Source organism: Helicoverpa armigera, chromosome 24 (assembly GCF_030705265.1).
Source record: "Helicoverpa armigera isolate CAAS_96S chromosome 24, ASM3070526v1, whole genome shotgun sequence".
Classification (NCBI taxonomy): Eukaryota; Metazoa; Arthropoda; class Insecta; order Lepidoptera; family Noctuidae; genus Helicoverpa; species Helicoverpa armigera.
This window is the reverse complement of record NC_087143.1, coordinates 918,832-942,376: the sequence shown is the minus strand read 5'-3', so window position 1 is coordinate 942,376 and position 23,545 is coordinate 918,832. Positions and strand designations below refer to the sequence as shown.

General features: G+C 35.0%; 1 protein-coding gene across 1 annotated transcript in view; it reads left to right on the top strand.

Moving 5' to 3' along the window:
* LOC110382099 (protein madd-4) overlaps nucleotides 1-23,545 on the top strand; it is a 374,672-nt gene that overhangs the window by 251,331 nt on the left and 99,796 nt on the right. The window lies entirely within an intron of this gene.

Genomic DNA, 23,545 nt, shown 5'->3' with positions numbered 1-23,545 from the left:
CGGCCTGTCTATTTGTCGAGCTTTGAGTCCAAAACGACAGAACTAATGTAAACGAAAGTTATAGACACAGATAGGCTACAAAAAGCAAAATTTTATCCAAATCCTAGTGCCCTGTATTTTAATATTTCAAATGAAATAGGTAGGTAATAAACAAAATCGCCCATCAATATAAAAATTAGGAGCAATTTAATATCAATTCAATACACCCATTTACATGCAACCAACAGGCAAAATAGAACGCGAAATTGTGAACTAAACGCTAATAAATTAATTAGTGCGCATGACTGATTAGCGTAACTGCAGACTGCAAACTTTTAGTCGGCCGACAGTTGGCAAAAAATTGAGAATTCAATCAAAGTTTTCAGTCGGTCTGATGCCAATTTATTATCTGATCGTTGTGAAACCTTTGTAAAGTAGATAAAGATGATGTCTTCCTAGCCAATTATCGACCAGCTGTTCTCATATAAGGAGAAAGTCAAAGTCAAATCATTTATTTTATTTAGGCCTTTACAAGCAGTAATGAATGTCAAAAATTATAAATAGGTTTGGTTCTAGTTGCCCATTCCAAAAGTAGCTTACTATGGAGAAGAACGGGCAAGAAACTCCATACCAACTCCAGGATCAGATATAATAGTGCGCAAGCATTTGCGCAGACAGAGGTGCACTCACTATTCCTTCACTGTCATAGCCCGATGGGACGGCAATCCGACACCACCGGAGAGAGATCTCGATTACGTGATCTCCGATGCACGGGTGTATCAATCACCAACTTCTAGGCTCCGGCCTGCTTTGTGAAAGTTTCTAAAACCCATAAAGCGATCCGACCTGGGAACCGCACTCGAGACTTCGTCCTAGGCTAGCTAGGCAGTTATCTGTCATCTTCATACTGATTTATGAGCCCAAACAACAAATTGTCAGCCGACTGAAAGTTTGCAGTGTGCACTCCTAGTTTTACGATCAGTTAATAATAACTAATAGTTAGTTACAGCTATAACACCTACCTTTCCGAGCAGTAAATGTTCATAATAATAATTTCCTGACGTAAATTATTTTGCCTCGTAAATATTGTGGTGTTGGTGCGGTTTTACATGAAATCTTGTAGAAATTGTTATTACATTGCATAAAAGAGGAGCTCGTGGCTAAGTTAGTTTTCTTAAAACTACTGTTTACTTTGAATTTTCACGTTTAATTTTCAGAGTAAATAGCTGTTTTAAGAAAAATGGATTTTTATGTTGTAGGTGAACTTGAGCCTAAGAAACACCTTCACGGAACGGTCGCTCTTAGTTTAAGCAACTCTTGACGCGGTTTATCTGGGGATTTGTGAATTCTTCTTCTTTCGTGTCGATGACATGTCTGACAGTGAGACTACACTTTGTCAGCCCCACAGCGAGAGCACGGCCGTAGCAAAGACAATCGGTACAGGTGGGGTTTCACGGGCGGTGCGGAAATTGGTACCGAGTGCGGGGCTGCTATGCAGAATAGAATAGAATTTTATTTTGCTAATACGGGTATATCGGGTGTGTCGTTCACAATCACATTAAATCATATCGCATATACTTTATGATATTCTATGGCGAATTGTAAAAAAAATTATTTAATCCATTCAGTGGTTTAGCCACAGGAGTCATTTTTCGTTTTTATAATTTACAACATCATGTGTAAAGCAGAGATAAAGTTAGGAGTATCGTATGTTTTGATCCATTGACAGCTGTCAGTTTTCAAGGGAGAATTTCAGTTGTTTGTAATAACTGACTTTTACATGGTGTTCTAAATTTTGCACATTTTTATTCCATTTACTTTGTTTGAAAAAATATTTTTTTTATTTTTACGTATTTTTCTTTTATTTTTGTGTTAATCGACATATATTAACCAGTATATTAACGCATTTCATTTAATGTGATTATGAACGACACACCCGATATATGTATAAAGATCTTAAAATTATAAAGCTCAGCCACATTTTACCATTCGGCATGCAAACATTATCACTATTTAGGATAATTTTACTGTGCCCTGAAACTTGTTCGCGGGAGGACCTAATGAGCGCACCATATGTATCTATGTGATAAAGAGTTCTTCCGTGTTTCAGAAGGCACGTTGAATTGGATGGCTTTTATAGGTATAACTTTGACGGTCATTGTAGAAGCCTGAAAGACAGACAAAGAGTTTAGCTCTACCAAGGGGTGTTGCTCGGTGTTTCCCGGATAACGGGATTATGGTCAGCCAGGCGGTTGCTCCATGCAAAATAATGGTACTCAGATTTAGCTTAACACCTACACAGTTGACAAAATCTAGGCAGATAATAATTGCCAAAAGCTTATAAAGTTGCTTTTTAAGTTAAGTATAAAGGAATTTTTAATGGACAACCCATGATTCTGAACTTAAAAATTAATAGTAAAAAAAAAAAAACACGCTGGTCATGTATTGTCATCAGAACTCAGAGCGTGTGCTATATTTCATCGTAATCGAAGACCGGGAAGTGGGTAAAATTAAGATTCCACGATTTTTATACATAGGTACATAGTTCTCAGAGTCATCTTGTGAATTCACACATGCCTATACATTGTTTGAGACAAAATATAAAGCTCTTTATTTCCACCCACTTATATTTAAGTAGGCCAAATATAGCACGTACATACAACAAATAATTTCTCAAATATCACGCAACATATGTTGTTAATACGTAACAATGTGCTATCGATTCTAACCGTCTGACATTGTCTGACCTTCTGTCTACTTAAGGTGAAAGTTCTGCACTAATTTGACACTAAGTCAGATGCAGATATTTAAGTTAGAAAGTTGGTAAAATTCTAGATTTAGTTAATGTGAGAGAATTTATTACGATTGGTTCAAGCGGTTTAGTAATCCAACTAGATATTTCAACAGACGAATAAATTGAAAACCTATATGTAGTAACTTAGCTTTTATTTTTATTACCATTTTAAGTAGAATGTTTCGCTAAATTGGTTCGGGTTTTTTCAATGAAAGCATTTTAGACCCAAATGTTGACGGATTTTATTATTACTACGAGTTTTCTTTCATCCTTTTTTGCATATTTAATCCATTGCGAAACCAAACCCAAGTTAGATTGATAAAGGACTAGGCAGATGATGGTTCCAATTTGAGACATCAGTTCAGGATTCTCCACGTCAATGTAAAACAAAATATTTTTTACAAAAGATATTTCCATTGTCCATTATTCGCACATCCATTGTTCGCATACGTTATGCTATGCGTTATGATATGTTATGCGTTATGAAATAAAAGGTAGTTAGGACTAGCTTCCGTCAGTGCTTATAACCACGTTCTGTGGGATCTTAATAAATGGGCTTTCTAACACAGAAATAGATTTTCAAATTACTTCAATAATGTTGTGTTCTTATGGGGTGCGTGTTCAAACTCAAATTCATAAAATGACTTTCCTTACAACAATATTCTTCAAAACGCACTGCATTTTCCTGCATAACCACATGCACTTTGAAATGACATCACAACATACACCTGATGCATACATAAGACAGCTGCAATCAATTATGCAACCCTTCTGATGCAGCAGCCACTGAATGTATATTGATTTGTCACTAACTTCAGCTCAGGTGCACCACGAACTAGCGGAGTGTTTGACTCCGTATAGGGTATGAATTTTACGAACTTGTAGATCGAATTTTGTTGAAAACTAGTGTGTTAGATGACATATTATTGTGCACAAGTGGTCTAGATTTATACTTTAATTTTATCAAAGAAGTAAGAATGCAAAATTTATTGATATTTTATTTTATATTTTATTTATATCTAGGTACATTGTTAGATTTATTAAATGTGATATCTGTTAAACTATACCTTAATTGCTTCTCTATATAAGTCTCCTGTATATTTTCTTAAATTTGCCATGTAATCAATTTTATTTCCTAGCATACATAAACATGTTTATTTCATGTAAAATTGATCTATTTACGCTCGCCTAAGGCAATTGAATTTGCGTACCAATGATTTTTATCACTGCAAATGCGCTCTTTATCCTATTCATACTGCGTGAACAAGAGGATAGCACTTAAGGAAGGTAGGGGTTGTTATTATGAGCAAGTTATACATCTTCAACGTGGATATTGGTTCAACCCGCATGTTCATTTTGAACTTTGTTTGACTATGTGATTTATTGACTCAATTTTGATATTCTGACGAATGTTAATAGTAGAGAGTATGAGTATGAGAGTATGGAGATTCTATCTCCTACTAGAAAGAGATGGACTTTTCGTCCAGGTGCGCGAAGAACAGTTCTCGTAAAATAACTTTGCTGATCTGATTTAGTGACTGCTAAACAGTCAAAATGTAGTTCTATGTTTCATTTACGTGAAACTTGTCATGTGAAACCAAGTTTTTAACAATAATTTTCAACTATAATTAAGTCTTATTTAACGCCAGCTCAATTGAGGGTTTCATGATACTTATAATTTTATACTTTAATTGCGGCATTTAAGCGTATATGTTTATTGTGCTACTACAAATTTTGCAAACTATACCTATAATTATAACCACTCGAGTGAATAGGCACTATTTTAGCAAGCATGGTCCATTTTCATCGTCACGTTCAAGCTTTATAAAGAGTATATATAAAATCGTTGAATTTTTTTTTTCTTCAATAGGTATTTTCTTTTTAATTTAGTAACCAACTCAATTCAACTGAGTGTTAGTAACCACGCAATTAGCCATTTTCCATAACCATTATCATATAAAAAATTCAATACCACATAAAGAATCTTCCTCCACAACATAATATAAGTAGGGTAGATACCCTCCCCTCGTCATCGTCTACCCAACCTCGTTTGCACAGCGTCTGTCTATCGAATCGATATTTATTCGATAACTATCGGAGCTCGGACCTGATATTTCAGATTCGGATATCGATAACGAACGTGTGTTCCTAGAGGTTGATTTTGTCGTATTTTATATTTTTGTGTAGATGGATATAATATATATATAAAGGTTAGGCTTCAGAAACGGAATGAAAACGATTATTTGCTTAATATTGTTTTGTTTTTTTATTATTTTTGGGTGCCTTTTGGTTATCTTTGGCGGTCTTTATGAGTAGTAAAAAGCCAGAAAGACTTACCACCAGTCTTGCCTAAGAGTACCGGATTGCCTTTGTAAGTGGATTGAGCGGATCAAATATGCAGTCACTATATTTTAAATATGATAGAGCTAACCCCACCCGGTGGGAAAAAGCTATACAGACGGTGATGAAGTCACTACTAGTAGCTTTGCTATGAATTTTAATCAAATTAACCTCAAACTTCTTACGTAACATAATCTAACAAAAGTACAACCAGCCCCGATATTATCAGATGTATCTGCATTGAAAAATTGACAGATGTCCCCCGATTTACTTGAATCCTTCACAGATCGCAGTTGACGAGCACACACACAAACATACAAACGATCACGATTTCAATTGCATCTGATGGAAAACAAACAATGGAATTAAAACGCGGTTTCTGACGTAAGCTGTAAGCTGCATTGTATTTTGAAACTTAATGCTGTTTTTATAGAGTCGTGAATTGCTAATTAGGTTCAGTTTGGTTGTCTTTTTTGCGTGATCAAAAATTAATTGGAACTTATTCGGAGGTTTATTAAAAAAAAAAAAACTAGCTTTCACCAGAGTTTCACAAGCTGTGAGAACAAATCCCGCAGGATAACAAATTAATTTTGATGTAACCTATAAACATGGTTATTTTTAAACTTGCCTTTACAATATTAATTTTACTAGAAGATTTATTTCTTAAAAAATCTAGAACAACCTATTCTTTGTCATAGGTGTATATATATTGATGACTTTATCATAGGTGAAAAAACTGGTGATAAAATTAAAAGTAGGTACACCAAAAAAGTCTAAAAAGCCCAAATCGATACGAGCATTGAACCCAAGAACAAAACCATAATCAATAACTAAAATGTCTGTAAACTTAGAAAATCAATACCGATTATCCAATCGCCGATACCATAAATAAATTCTTCCACAATTATCCGCATTCGTGTCACCACAGTCGAAATATTTCATAGTTAAACCAAAAAGAATGTGTAGCGTATAAACTTTCCTACCATACGACAAATAAAATCGGAATGGGGCCGTAGTAAAACGACAAAAACTTTTATTTCTACACCCCTTCAGCACGCTAGAGATTGCAGTGTTTCGAAAGCCGAAATTTGCCGAAATCTCCCGAACTGTTCCGAACTTGGGGTCTACTTTGAGTAAACTAAAATTCGATACATGCGCTTGATTAGAATTAGGTTTTATTGAAACTAAAAATAAATAAAAAGGTCTACTAATAGCATTTCCACACTAGCGGATTACATGCTTGACAAATTCTGAGAGGAAAATATATTATATGTATGTCGCGCAGTTTCAGGGGGCAACTTTTTGAACTCTAGTAGTCAATTGTTTGATGTTGCTCTTTTAAGGAAAACCTAAAGGAAAATCTGCTAGTTTGAAAGACATTAGGTTGTTTTTGTATGCAGAAAAAGTCCGTAGAATTTAAATATCGAAATAAATATGTCTCAAAACATACATAAGCAAAATACTTTAGAAAACACAAAAACAATCTCAAACATTAAGGCTAATTTTAATTTTCACCGAGAGCATAAACGTCCGTTCTTCTTAAAACAGCTAAATTGCTTACTTTGAGAGTCGAACGGGAAAATTCAAAGTACCTAAACAATTGTTGTGAGAAAACTGTAGTTTATATTACTGGGCCTACATCTTACAGAAAAGTGATATATATTTTATTAGCTTGTGGTTTATTTTTGGTCTATATATTTATTTTATAAGCTCTTCGTTTACAGTTACAGAGCCCATAGTATACTCCAACTCCGACTCACCCTAGGGCATAGCCTACTAACAGATTAGGCATATAATTGACAGCTGCATTGTCCGACGCGAGGCAAAACTTGCACAGGCCAGATTACGGGATAAACTATGTATGTGGTTTGTTTACATTGGCTCGTAGATTTGTGTAAGGGGAGAGGTTGTTGACCTTTGTGATTTCTGATGAGATGAATGGGTTTGGGTTTTGAATTGAGTGTATGAAAAGGGAGGTAGGTTATTGATTTTGGGGGCTTAAAATATTATGTTACTGATTTGTAAAGTACTTGGGGTTGGTATGTCAATGGACCGATCTGAAAATTAATTCACTGTTAGAAATCCATTCCCGGGTGATAAAGGCTATATTTTGTCCAAGTACGGGAAAGAGTTCCCCCAGACGGTGGGCGATACTGAGAGAATGAGCTAGTATATTTTATGATATAATTTTGAAGATTCACTACCATAAAACACTTATAAAAAAGTCAGCTTTACACTTGTACGCTATATATGCTTACCTGAAAATTTTGCAGACCTAAAAACCCAAAAACTAGAGCAGTAACGTTGTTATTAAAACGCTCAACCCTGGCTCTCTGCCAGCTCCCAAACATAGTTCAAATATCGGTTATTTCAAACGCATGCACAGTGGGCACAGTTCGGGAAAAAACTTTTAATTAATATTCACTTTTAGAGTTTCGGTTTGCAGGTGTTTCTGGCAAAAATGTTCGTTGATAATTAACGAAGTTTTTATTTGAGTGTTTACTTTGCTAGATATGATATTTTGTTTCTTTTTGATAGTTTTTTTTTGTTTAAAATCTGTAAAAGATTTTTGGCACTAGGATATTTGACATCAGATCAATAGTTTATGGAATTATTTTGCAAATTGTAAACTTCACTACAAGGGAAGACACTGACCTAAAAATCGAAACACACTTTTTGTACATACTGCATTATACCTACCCAAGTGATTATACCTAAATGCTTTCGACCTGGTTGATTTTCCGCTGGGTTTTGTAGTGTACTGGCTTCAACAAACAGTTGACAACAGTAACTAGTAGAGCAAACAGTGACATCTAAAACCGCGCGATAGGGTTTTTGCCGCGTACCCCAGTGCAAAGGTACGTGCGACAAAATCCACTATGATTGACTGATTTATGAAAATTCAGTTATCGTGTTAGCCGAAAGACGTCCACTGCTGGACAAAGGCCTCCCCAAAGGTTCGCTAATTTACTCGATCTTCAGCAACCCGTATCCACTGCTTCCCGGCGACCTTGGACAGATCGTCCATCCATCTAGTGCAGTACTCTTAAGATATTAATATAATATTATTTAAAAGTTAAGCATCTAATAATCACTCTTTCACAAACCTATAAAACAAAATTGTGAAATCCAAACTCCGAAGTTCAGAAATACGATAAATCTCCATCCACGAATTCGATATTGCGTGTCGCGATATAATTTCGGCAAATCAAATTTTTTTCGATCAACATAAAGAGACGTTCGTAAGCTATAACACTTAAGCGTTAGTACGTAATGTTCGCTGTAGATTGCGCGCTGTCAATCTAATATTTATGTGGCGAACGTTATTTACGCGGCAAGGGATATTGCTGTGTCCAGGGAATCGTCTTGCGAGATCTCATCATATTACCGAGCAAACGGGTTAGGGACGGGATTATGAGGAACGAATACAATTTATTTTTATTGTGGCGACAGAATAAATTGCGTTTTTGGTACATGATATTTAAATTGAATTGGCTGTTTACGGATATATTTTTTTTTGGCTTAGCTTTGAGTGAGTGCTTTGAATAATAATGTTTTTTTTTTAATGCTTGCTTTTGTTTTTTGTAAAGGTTGAGCTTGTCAGATTAATTTGTGTGTTGTTTGTGTTAATTGAAGGTTTTTTATGAGTGTTTACATTTGAACTTTTACTGAATACTAGCTGACATGTATGTTTCGCTAAATATATCTATAATAAGGTAGACGAATCTTACGGTAAGTATAAAGAAAACGAGACGGGTACTTTTATGTGAATGGGTTATAGTCGGAATCGAAAGAAAATCAGCACTACGAACTATAAATTACAATAACAAGAAGCTTAACATCACATACGCCATATTAATATTAAATAACAACGGGCATGCCACTGAACCAACACTGGCAATTTATTCCATCACAATACTCTTGCAATGTTATTTATTTTTGTATAAATTCTGTGATTGGTGGCAATCTCGGCGCTCTCATTAAGCGGAGAGGGATGAATGTTTAATGTTTTCAGCTGTGATGCTGTGGTCTGGTGTGTGATTGGCTTAATTTTTAACTGACTTCAAAAGAGGAGGTTCTTATGACCTTGTATGTGTGTATATTTGTGTTTGACCATGCGTGATTATCTAGCGTTTCGCTGAATCGATTTGATGCGGTTTTCAGATTATCAGACTGGAGATGGTTTGAAGTATATTATTGAAATCGATTTTTTTTCACATTATACTTATTATTGTAAATTCCTACAAGTTGTTATCTTTCAAGGTTCAAAAAGTACAAGAGAGGAAATATTTTTGTTTTGGTCATAGTTTCACCCACATCTCGTGGGAACTACTTTCCACAACCGGGTAAGAAGTAGTCTATATCATTTCTCGGGCTCCAAAAGACTACCGTGTTTAGTTTCAATCCATTCCACTGTGAGATGTAAAAACCTCTTGTTTCATAATTATGACAACCACAAATAAACAAAAATTTACAATCTAACTTTCTCAGTACTAATTACCGACAAAACCATCTGGGAATAAACCCAGATTAAGCATCAACTTTTAAAATTCCATTCGGTTTATTCTGCTTTAAAGTTGGCGTATAATAAGTTCTCGTATGTTCCAGTCATAGAGAACAAAATGACTAGCAGAGATGTCATAACGTAAAATCTCCTAAGAAAGTAGCGCGACAACAAGCGGGCATTCGGGGGACGAGGAACGTTACTAGCTCCGCCCTTACCTTCTATGAAGTATTTTCAAAATAAAATCACCAATCAATCAAGACCAATCTTTGACAGACTAGTTTTGATTTGACAAAGAACCCAAACGCCTCGTTAGTTCTAGTAACTGATCACGTCTACAATACGTTACTTGTCCTACGAGAAGGTGCTTGATCTACCTTCCTTATGGCATCTTTTTTTTTAACGACGTCAAAAATCATCAAATGACCCGTCCCGCTGTGGGTTAGCAGCGGTGAGGGAGTGACAGACTCTTACTGACTAAAATCCGTCGTGTTCCGTCGTAGGCCTTTTATATACCAGGGCCGCGGTAACTCTTTCGAACAATCCTGCAGCCCTCCTTATGGTATCTCCGCTATATTTCCTTTCTCCGTATTCTGATGCACTATATTTCAGCAGAATGCAGCTGCACGTCACTGCGGTGCTATCATTATGCGTTTATTGCAACATGCCTAAAATATCTAAAACAAGGACTTTGCTTCAGGTGCAAAGCTGGCTAAATATTTTGAGTTTGGCTTTAGTTTATAGTGGTTACAGTGAGTTGCGGTAAAAATGGGCCACTTGATTTTGTCGTTAAAGTTGATGGCCACTTATTACCAGATTTTTGTGTTAAACAAACTATTTTTTTTTTCGTTAAAACTTACATTTTTCTATATCTCTAAAGTGAACATTTTGGTAGGTGTAGTTAAACACAAGTTACATTTGAAAAATGACGAATACCTACATTTTTTCTAAGCAAAGCCAATTTAAAATGGAGACTTTCTATGCAATTTCAGATCTGTTATGTAACGCCAAGACTCGATCTTTAAATCTAAATATTTATTATAGCCGTACGATCAATTTTATGTTCTCCACAGATGTTATGCTAATTTGAGCAAGCAAGCTGAATTTTAACTCCGTAATTATTATTTAGTTACGTAAATTAATATTTGGAAATCGGGATTCGAGTATTATGAAGAATATTTGGTATATTTCTGTAGTAGTTGTATTAAGAGCTTATTTCATGGTATTAAAATTATTGTAACTGAATATATTTTCTATCAATGCTATTTTTACAGCAAAAAAGTATGCCTACAGAGTTATTTACAACTCTACACAATAAAATATACTTTCCACCAATACGATAATGCTCTTTACTATCCAAAAATATTTGATAGTTTTTGTGATTCTCATTTTTATTAGACATGTATTTTGTAAAAGAAATAAAGATTTTTGTGTTTTGTATTTGTATTGTATTGTATATCCCAGTTTTACTGCACGCCAGTGTACCAAAATACACCGACACAGAAAACTTTGCCATCACATTTTTCCAACAACAAACTCGATACCTCACTGATGGGAAAATACCCCGAAAAAAATATATATCTGCCAAAATATTTTCAATATATTCGGCAAGTTGGCGCTCAAGCGTTCGCTGAGGCTGAAAATAATATTACCATTTATCATACGCCTTATTACGCGTTACATAATATACATTATTTTCCTCAACAACAAACTTGTTTAGCTCCAATGCGTTTCGGGATAAATATTCGTCAAGTATTGTGATGTGTCCCATTTTTTTTGCATGGAAGTGTATTTTGTCTTTTCTATATTGCGTTATATTTTTTTATTTATTTAGTAAATACTAGCTATTTTCCCGTAGTTTTACCCGCGTTTGAGATAAAATATAGTCTATGTAACTCGGGAAGATTGTGTCTTCAAAAAAAACATCACTCGAGACCCGCCAAAACACATATTCTAACACCTGTGTGTTGTTAATCTTTTCTGATGGTACAAGCTCATCAATATTCATCGATGTCAGCCTAGCAGATTTATTAGGCAGGCCCATGGAGAACGAAATGACTAGCGGAGGTGACATAACGGAAAATCGCCTAAGAAAGTATCGCGCCGAAATGCGGGTGTGTGGGGGACGAGGAACGCTACTGTCTTCGCCCATATACGCCGTCATTGGACCAGACCATCATCATCATCCTCCGAGCCTTTTTCCCAATCATGTTGGGGTCGGCTTCCAGTCTAACCGGATTCAGCTGAGTACCAGTGCTTTACAAGAAGCGACTGCCTATCTGACCTCCTCAACCCAGTTACCCGGGCAACCCGATACCCCTTGGTTAGACTGGTGTCAGACTTACTGGCTTCTGACTACCCGTAACGACTGCCAAGGATGTTCAATGACAGCCGGGACCTACAGTTTAACGTGCCATCCGAAACACAGCCAATGGTGTCTAAGATATACTTAGAAAGTACATACAAACTTAGAAAAGTTGCATTGGTACTTGCCTGACCTGGGATCGAACCCGCGCCCTCATACTCGAGAGTCGTCATTGGACCAGACCATTTTTAGTAATTCCAAAAATCATTGACAGATATCTCAAAGAACCCGTTCACTCTTAACTGATCGTTTCGTTCAAGCCCACCGTACCGATTTTGACCTAGAAGAAGGCGCCTGACCTACCTGCATTATGGCATCTCCGCTCGTCCTTCCTTACTCCGTGGCCAGGCCATATCATTAAGGTGTTCCCACAGGGGGTAGGCACGCATATTTCATGTTTCTATACGGATTAACTTCAGCCATTGATGAAGATTGATTCGCTGCTATTTTTCAGCTTGATTAGAACATGTTTGCCATGTGGTTGTGGAAGATTTTATGTTTAAAAATAATCCAGCAGTCGGGTGATATAACACCTGCTTTTTTGGTATTTTTATTTCACGCCAAAATAGGATGGGGCATTTTCTATACGATATACACAAAAAGTCAACGATCGTGCAGGATACATTTTTTAGTTTATCTCTTAAGGCTTCGAAGCTACGGACTCGATTTGAAAAATTCTTTCACTGTTTTAAAATTAAACTGCTCTTGAGCAACATAGGCTATATTTTATCCACGGGCTAGTACCATCTAGCTAGTTAATCCGGGGTAGTTCCGGGAAAACGGGAAAGCGACTGACGTTGTAAAATATTAAGTAGGAAGTCGTGCATATCATTGCAATGAATATGAATTAAATCTATGAAATAATCAAGAAAATCCAATCAAAATAAAATCCTATCATATCGAGCAATAATAAAATAAGAACCATTACAATAAAACCAGCTTTAACACCAATATCTTCATATTTTCCACGAACAAACTCTTTATAGAGTCCACGTTTGATTCTAGCATTAAATTGCTCCGACTAGAAAGAACGTTTATTCAGCAGTTACACAACAAACACATCCAATATAACATGACCTCTAATCCCTAACAATCTTAACGACCGCACAGCTCAATATAAACTGGCCAATAGTTTGTATGACCAACATATCTTGAGCTCTCAATCGAAACAGTTTCAACTATACACGAGACCAACATTTTTGGTGTACGACTAGAAAATCTGCATAGCAATATCTGCACGTATTTCTCAAATACAATACAATTTTGGTACCAAACAAGATTTTAAAAACTGAAATAGGAGAATATTCTTTCTATATTTTTCAAGCTTGGCGTACATTTTGAAATATAGACTGAAATTGCAGTTGAAAACTGAAAATGTTAACGAATGTATGTATGTATGGAGCTGACATAAACTGGTTGGTTTTGAATAAGTTTTAGCGGATTTTGAGGTTTTATGTTTAAAGCTTTTTAAAGTGAATAGTTAGCAGTAGATAAGATGGGTAGTTTGTATTATTATAATAGCTATGTTCAGCTCGTGGTTTCAGCCGTGTTCTAGGAGAAGATATCTTCACAAACAGATAAAAACTAGCTCATGGCTGGACACCATCTCTGCTCCCTTTGAGTCACATTTGAGCATATTTCGAAACACAGACTCATATTGTGAAATTCATCCTCACAATTTTCAAATGCGATATTCACTAGTGTCTATCGTCCTGATACTTTAGAGCCTAATACAGCACACAGGCTACTGTTATTCGGGTGTATAAAACAATTCCCGTAGGACGCGAACACAACCATGGACAGAAACACAAAAGAGAAAAGCCTTTAAAACACTTGTCACAAAAATAAAAATATACACGCTTTAACAATATTTTTTACAATACCTAAGCTTTATAGATACACAATATACTCTTTTAAAATTAGACACATATCCGGGTCTATTCCCCAAGGCTCCATGTTACACCAAAACGTTCAAATATGAGACTACCAGTATGAATATGATGTACGCACGTTACAACGATTCAATGCATTGTCATTCAACGTGGCAATGCAGCCAGTCTTCTGGGCACGTTTCCGGAGGACAGTGATGCGGAGGAATACTTCGACGCCTAATCAATGTTCTTTTATATATTTTTTTATGTTTTGTATAGTATTTTATTTTTAGTAAAGTAGTTTAAGTTTGTAAACATAGGTTACAAAGATCAGGTATTAAGATGTATCTGACCGACTGAAAACATTGACATAATCAAGATTTGAGATGACAATCGGGTCAACTGTCGGCCAACTTTTTAGTCTGCAGTATACTCTCTTACAAATATAAATAGAATAGCCCGGGGATATTGTTTCACGGAAGCAGAGCAGTTAAACAAAAAGTTACTTCGTTCTCAATTTTTTATTTTTTTGCGAAATATGTGAGGGGCGAGGTTTTTAGTAGTTTTCGGTTCGCCATAGTTCTACATGTGTTGCTAGAAATACGTTTGGATTTTCGGAAAACGGTGCTAGGTATCATACGAAATATTTTCACGCGAATTTATGGATTATTTATTTTTTGGAAATCCTCGTGGGTTTAATAATTTTGAACGTTGAATGAAACTGTTCTTAAGTGATTTGTTTTTGCAGTAATGATAATATTGGTCATGTTGTCTTAATCAGAGCAATGTTAAATTCAATTACCATTACCTTCAAAATAAATTGGCAAGCTACATCCGACCAACTTTCGGCCAACAGTTCTCTAAGTGGCAAAGACCAGACTTTAGGCTACAATTTTCACATAGATGCCATAACGCAATTCTACCTCGTTGCTCCTCACTATAATCCTATGACTAAATAAACCAACGAAGCTCTTACCTATATCCATACCAAAATATTATTACCTCCAAACCACGCAGTACAAGAAAAACCCTTCACCATTCCTCCCCATAATTCTTGACCGAAACACCTTACTCAGAAAAGGATGGTTCTATAAACATTTCTTCATAAATCGTTTCAATTACATCGTACCCTCGACCAGGCCCGAGTCAATTGTCTACGGGTCACGGTGAATTATCAATATCTTGGAAGGGAACGGAAAAATCTGCAGTCAGCAGCACGTGATGTTCATAACTGAAATTTGGACCGTTTAGGCTGGGGTTTTGGGGTAGTTGGTAGGCGAGTTGGGAAGCTAGTAATTTGTTGGTTATGAGTATTGAAAGTAGTAAATTAGTCTAAAGAATTTGATTAAAATGTGAGGAAATATTATAGATACCTGATATATCAATGTTCAAACAGGAAGATGGTGAACTAGAGAGTATTTTACTCAATGATATTAAAATTGGTTTCTGAAATTGATAAAAATATATAGCCAACAAATATCAGGACCAAAGGATAAGACAGTTCATAAATAACGGAACATGACATAAAGTATTTCTTATTAAAGTAGTTATTTTATTCAAAATATTTCATATTCTATGTTACATTTTTCAGTTTTAAATACCAATGTCCTTTTAGAATATAAACTGTCAATCAAAAGTCACTTACCTTTACGTTACGCTTAAATTTCTCCTATTCGTACTTGACTGGCTTAGTCAAAACCTAGATTTTTTCATTAGTTTTTGCTCAACTAGTTTCAGCGTTGACTGGGGCGCTCCCTACCTGAGCAATACAAACCCATTCGCTGTGTGTCACAGCTCAATGGCTTCGTCAAAGGTTGAAAATTAACCGAATATGTGTTCCGTTTGCACTAACACTGAACATAGACACTAGTTCTATATGTAGATTTTGCAGTTTGTTTGTACTACCATATTATATACAAATATTTATAAATGCAAAATTTTGGATATGTGAATATCTGATAAATCCATCACGCAAATATTATTTTGATATAATTTTACAGTAAAATTTGATTTTTTTGAGTATTGAGGATAGGTACATTGTATCGGTATAAGGTATTAGTTCTAATTAAACCTTAAGTAAGTGACACGACGTAACAACTAGATTAGATTTACCGTTAAACGGTATCTGCTAAATAGATATCTAGTAACACACTGCTAGTAATAGATCACAAAACCTATCAATAATAAAATCAATAAAAAACCTATCAATTACTTAATAATATCTAACTATTTACATTCAACATTATACTATTCCAGTAACTAGAAGCCAGTAGCTCCCCAGCTACAACGCAGCACGCCATCTTGGCACGTCCCTAGCATCACGTAGCAGCACTTACCCCAGATATAATTATTCGTTGAGCCGAATCTGCGGCCCGACCCAATGATATTCAATTTTACAACTAACTATAAATTGTTTTATGATTTATAGGGTAACAGATCCCGTAAATATTAATTTTCGATGTTTATTTTTATCTGAAAACTAAGGCGGTGGTATAAAATTGGTTTGAATGAACTCTTCAGGAAAATTTACTATGCCTTTCTAAACTAAGTCGTTAAAATTTTTGTTGGTTTGAAAGCCATGAACACTTCTTGTAACTTTCTATTACCTACTTATTTTGATATTAATATTTTTTCTCTCTTCCAGATATTTTCAAATATAAAAATATTCCTTATAATGTTCATGTAATGATTTATCAATCTTAAGGGTTTTAGTTTAGATAGATTTTTATAGTTGAACGTATTTTATAGTCTATTATAAATCTTTTATATATAGGTCTCTATAACACCTCTTCATCATCATCGCATCAAAATTATTCTACTTACAACAAAATCCCTTCTTCAAAACAAAGATTAATACCCACCACAAAACAGAAACAAACAACTAGATACTCGTATTTATTTCACAGTGAAAAATCTTGATTACTACATTTACAATGAACAGCTAAAGCAAGCGAAAGGAATTAATTTCAAAATGGCGGATTGAAAAGTTGCTGAGCAAACTGCTTTAACAATTTGCATCGCGCTCCCTGAATATTAATCAGATTTTAATAATGAAAACATGAGTTTATGGAATACTGGTATTGTCTTGAGAATACGAAGTATTTGCTTACTTTTGGCTGTTGATTCTTTTGGGATTTGGGATGTCTATTGAGTTTTAAAAATATGTATTTGTTTGCTGTTTGTTCCTTAATATTATTTTTGCCATTAAATAGAACCTTATAAGTAGATTGTGTAATCTATAACCTGCATTTTGAGAGTTTTTTATTGATGCTATCCATGAACTACGTATATCTAAATCAACTCAGATATTTTTAGAGGCCTTTCCCTGATGCAGTATTATTTAGAGCAGATTTGAAAGTCAAAACAAAAAAGATTTATTCATGCTTTCAATATCTGATTAGTAACCTGAGTGGTACTTTGACGATGTTCTGAAAAACTTCTTCTGAACAATGTCCTGGATAATTGCTACACAATTAGTTGCTTTTACATTTTATCTATCAAGGTCAACTCTATCAACTATCAAGGTAAAACTTAACCCAACTACTGCCCACCCCCATTTTTCACTCCACACCATAACCGTCCCACTTCTGACAACAAACAAGCATAATAACCCATTGTGTGTTATCTGTGAAGTGTCAATTCATTGTTCGTGTCGTGTGGCTGACGTGTGGATAACGTGTGTGCGAGTGTGACGTCACTGTGGCCATTTTGAATTTGCAATGAGTGGCATATGTCAGTTTGGTCGGACGGGTTTGTGATTGGCGGGGTATTAGAGAAAGTTTTGGGTGAAAAAATGTTTTATCTGATGGTTTCTGATGTTAAGATTGTGGTGATGTCGAGAAATCTGATCGAAAAATGTGCTTTATGGCTAGGGGTAGTATATATTTCTTTTCCTGAGGTTGCTTTAGTAATATAGCAGATACTGGTAGTGTTCTCGAACCTGCTTGACAGACTCTGACAGATTTGTAATGTTTAATCATTTGGGCACACAGTGGGCGCCAAATATTTTTGGAATACTTCTTTATCTTCCTAGATTTTATCCGCATCTTTGAGTGTTAGTTCCCGTATCCCAAAGGAACTACATTTTGTACCTGGGTTCAATACGTATCCATTTTTCTAAAAAGGAGCTGTCTAATCCTGTTCATAAAAACATAAGTAGTTTGAGAAAACGTAACAAACAAATAAATTCCCTTTCTAATGCGTAACTATTTCCATTTATAATCGTTACATCAACGAAGATTCATTGTAAACTGACTACACGAAAGGTACAGCAATTTCTATGAAAAGGAATATAAGTAACATAATCAGGATTTATCGGATTATATGAACATCACATACTATCACATAACTTTTATGGTCAAACAGTATATTAAATACATGAAACCAACTTCAAAAGCTGACAAAATTATTTGTTTATTTTGTGCAAATTTTGTGGATTTTAATGGATTTTAACAAGCGTGCCAAACCACAAACCCAAACATGCTGAGAGTACATCAATTGACTGCTACTTTATTGAAAATGCCGCTGAAAGCACTGAAATACGTGTTGACATGTTAATATTTATGAATTGTTCACTTGAATTAAGGGTTTATTGTGGTTATATAAATTATTTGTAGCAAACCATGGAGTAAATAGACAAAGGGATCTAGAAAGAACAGAGTTGGTTTTGGATCTCCTGTCGCTTATTTTCTGGAGGGTTCCGGACCCTCTATGTTTATTTTGATATACAGTCATGGACACATAATTAAAGACACCCCCCCGACTCGAAGTGAAATAAATAGTTATGGTACTGACATGAGCTTAAGCACGGTATAAACTGTAGTGTAATAATTATTAAAACAAACATTACATTGTGTTCTTTAAATTAAGGACAAAAAATATTTTCTTTCTTTAATACTTTAGATATAAAGCTCTATGGGAAATGAACACTAACTTTTGTAGCTGATACTTGGCTGGTCAGCTAATTAAAGACAGTTAAAGCCCAGTAAAAAAAAAACGAAAGATACAAATAGTTGCCATACTTTTTTTTAGAAGTGAGTAAAATACTTATGAAAATTCGAATTAGGTAATAATTTAGGTTTATTTCATTAAAAAAATTCATTTTAGTCCTATCAATAAGACTAGAACAAAAATTCTGGTAAGTAAAATGTTTTAGGCTTTTTAATATTATATTTTGACATACGGATTTATTCATACCACTTGATCTATAGTAAGGACATGGTAATAAATTTATTACTAAAGATTTCTTATCAATGTCACTAAAAAAGGCATGGTTTGAGAACAACTCAAAACCGACCCCAAGGAAAACTTGTCCGCAAACAGACTTTAAGGCGGTGCTATAGGCAAATAGTGAACCATTTACATGATTCGGTACTGGTTTTTTTGGGAGTCATCTGATGCTAAAAGGACGACAATTGTGTCTGCAGAACTTTTAGACTACAACCGGGTCGGGAAAAGCTGTAAGGCATGGGTATCGGAAGATGTTACTTTTGGAAAAGCACCGCGTGTCCATACTGTAGTTGGCTATTTCTATCAAATGTGAAAGGTGCAGTTAACAAGTGTTCAAATGTATTTATTTTCTCATTAAACAAAGGGATACGAATAATTCTAAAATAATGTATCGAAATTAGTCGCCTCCAAAACATGAGATGGAACCAAAATACACTAAGAAAGTTCTCAAACATAGGAGGCGAAAAAGTAATAGTGTGGGGCTTCTCTCCAGTACTTGGTGTGGTGATCTTTTAGAAAGATATTATTAAAAATAGGCGAATTCAAGTACTATAATATTTTAGAAATAGCATTTTGTTATATGCTAAGCATAATTTACCGGTCCTTAGCGCTTTCCAAATTAGAAAAGTTCTGAAAAACACTGTAAGAGTAGTAAAAAGGACTCTTTGATCGAGCAACTTATGACGGTTTTGGTTTGGCCCATCGCAAATTAAATAGAAAAAAAAACTGGTGATCGGCCAGAAAACACAATGGCGATAAGTCATACATGAAACATTGATCAATTTTACACCGATTTTTATGAAGCATGGAAGAAAATTCCCGTAGCGACTTAAAACAAAACTGACCGCTTGCACGCTTAGGGATGTCGTGCTGTCATTGAGGTAAAAAGAAATAAACCAAATATTAGTACTCATTAGTATGCTTAGTTATAGTGTAGGGAATGTTGTTATAGAAAAGTACCATCAATAATATTAATAATTTGCATTTCTTCCTCTGAGCAAATGGAGTGTCTTTAATTATATGGCCAGGCCACGTTATGGTTCATACCGCTCTAGATTCGGATAAAGCGAAAAAAAACTTGTCGCGAAGGATCACTGAAGATAGTCTTTAGTTTTAATATTTCACAATGCCCTCTTACATATTTTAAAATAGAAAATAAAGTTCCAGTAGCAATCAGAAAAAAGAAAGACAGATGAAATGCGGCAGCAATTTAAGATTCCAACAGTGTCTTTAATTATGTGTCCATAACTGTATACCACATTTACTTTAAAATATCTTCTCTGTTAGGAAATAAGAACTGTTAAAATTATTCATCAGTGTCAATGGGTCTTCTATTTTAAAATTATACCCATACGTTAGGTATGTAAATTGCATTAAAAGCTTATAATGTTGACTTCTGGGTGTTGTCTGTGCCCTAAAAGAATTACTTCCCGAAGTCGGAGCAAAAGTAAACCATGTCCTTTCTCAGGCTTTAGCTAGATTATGCGTGTAATCATCATCATCTCAGCCATAGGACGTCCACTGCTGAACATAGGCCTCCCCCTTAGATCTCCACAGATACCTGTTGGAAGCGACCTGCATCCAGCGTCTTCCGGCGACGTTTATAAGGTCGTCTGTCCACCTCGTTGGTGGACGTCCTACGCTGCGCTTGCTAATCCGTGGTCTCCACTCCAACACTTTTCAACCCCATTAGGCGTGTATTGGTTAAGTAAATACTTATGGCCTGAAAACGCTACGGATAGATAATTTTCACAGTTACAATAATATTAAGGATTTTCTATAAATAAAAAAAGATCGCTATTCTCTTATTACCTTCACCCAAAATGTCTATTCTGCACCAAAGTTATTTAGATACAAAACGTTTGCCATTCCGTTAAATTTTAGCTCCAAAAACGGGAAATTGGAGCAAATTAACATAAACTCCTGTGTCTGAGCTATGAACTTACATATTGCGGCTTTTGTATCACCGTAGTGTTGCAGGTTATAGCTGAAACTAGTTTGTTTCAGTTTTCGTATCTTTTAGTTAATTGTGGAGACGACAGGTAAAATTTTCTTCTGTAGTTTTTTATGTAATCTGAACTTAATTTTTTATTCTTTTGTCTTTGATTAGATAGTCCAAAAGAAACAGTAAACGAATTAATTTGTTACTAATTATCAAAAAATATGGCCAATTTTGCTGTTCCATAAAATCTTCCGGAAAAAAACTACACGATTTTCCTTCCTGAACGTAAATATTCTTCCCCTATTCCCTCAATAATCATGAATGACATCCCCCAATATTCTTTCGGAACCCCATACCTCCCATATCATATTCCCTTGGCTTAATTACCTTCGTAATCAACGCACCATCGATCCAGAACCACCATACATATCAAGTCGGTTGAGATTAACGTGCAAACATTATCCTTCTTACAGAGCTTATAACCGGATTACACCGTTCACGTCTGGTATAAACCGGAATAAACCAGTTTGAACCGCCTTTAACTGGAAATCGGTGGTTACAGAAGGACAATTGATTTTGTAGAATTCCTGAGGAAAACCAAAGTGCATAATATTACGTCGATAGATTTATTGATTTAGCGTGAAATATTTGGCTGGCATTTCCTTCCTTATAACCTTATCCTATCAGAAAGATCAAAACTCTTTGACCTTTTCTCTTGTCAGGAGTGGATAAAAATATAAAAATATCGGTATGGCCAAACGCTACTCAATAGCAGTCTCGTTATTACATTTCCACGTCAGAGGCCGTCAGTTGGATTTGAGAAAAGAGATACCAGCTTATTAGGTTGATTAAACCTGCAGCTCACTTGAAAACAAACAGAAGATGAAGCTCAATGTTTTTCCACAAGATAAAACAGTTGTTCTTCTGCCCAAAAACCTGTTTGTTCCCAAGCCAGCTGCAAGCGGTTATATCGGGATTGTCTCCGCTAATGAGTGTCGTAATGACGACATCGTTGTAGCAGGCTGCGTGAGAATAATTGCCACTGTATGGAACGGCAGAATCTCCATGTTTTAAGTACATTTGTGACGCTGAAATTGGATGACGCTGATTCGGTTTTTATAGTGCGAGCTTTTGTTTTTGTTGCTATTGGATTATGTAGGCTATGAGATTTTAATTAGTTTTATTTTTATTTGCAGTTTCGTGAAAAAATACAGATGATTGAAGAATTATTTATTTTTATTATTACTTTGACTGACATTTATTTAAAGGTCTAAATGAATTGAAATCGACTTTGACTCAAATGGTATTTATGATGATATAGTGTTTGGTTTTTCTGTTTTCAAGATAAATTAGAAGTTAGTAAACTAAAGCAGTTAGTCAGAATTAAAATCAATGTACATAATATTCATTTACAGTCAAGAAAACATGTACGCTAGAGTGCAGTTGTCTTTCATATAGGTAATATACTTATCAATATTAATTAAAAAAGCATTCAGAAACCTACCCTTAAATATAAAACTATGATTTTGATGTAAAGAAACTGATTCAAAAAGTCAATAATTTACACGTGTAAGAATATTTGAATACCTCAAAAATGTTCAGTAACACCAAACCTACATTTGGTATGATGGATGGTTAGGGGTGAAGAAATGATTACACATAAAAGAATAATAAGAAAGATGTATCACTTTGATAATGGTAAAGGACCCACGGACGATTGCTTTGGCCAACTTTATTTTAAACTAGTACTCTCTGTACTTTTTCAATAGAGTCAGGTCTAACCGTTTTAGATTTTGAGAAAACTCTGACACTATGGCTTATCGAGTTCTTGAACCTGCAGCTTAATCATCAAGAAAGTACTGTAACTCTATCGCAAGTAAATATAAATACTGTTCAGTAAAGAGTCTTCAATAATACAACCTGAAAAAAGATGATAAAGATAAGTAGTTTAAGTTTGTATATATGTATAGTGTGTGCATTAATAATTAAATAAAAACAAAAGCCGTAAAAAAATCTGAAAAAATATTTGTCCCAAGTTGTTCTAGTGCTAAGCTAGTTTTTCGTTTGTTGTAAAAACGTTTTATTTACGTAGGTATTATATTCCATGGAAATAAGTGTATAAAATAATTGAATAATTCAAGAAAAAAAAACTAGTCTTGCACTAATCTTGTCTGAAAATGATTTCAGTTCGAAATGCTTCAGATGTTTTACATTTAAACTGTTCGTGTGTATCACGGTATGATGTGGTGATAACGTTATACATCATACTTCAGTAATAATAACCTGTCCACGCGAACATTATCTGATCTATTGTTACGTGTCTATATTATGTACACAAGATTTATATTACTGCTGTATGTTTGTTTAGAACTGTAAGGACCTAGAGCAAGAGTTATGTAAAGGTAAAAAAAATGTATGACAATTAGCAGATTGGCTATTCCTTCTAGACTGTTTTTTTTAGCTTTCAGTGTTAGATAGCCCATTTATTGGCTATAGACTAGTCTTTTACCAGGTGCACGCA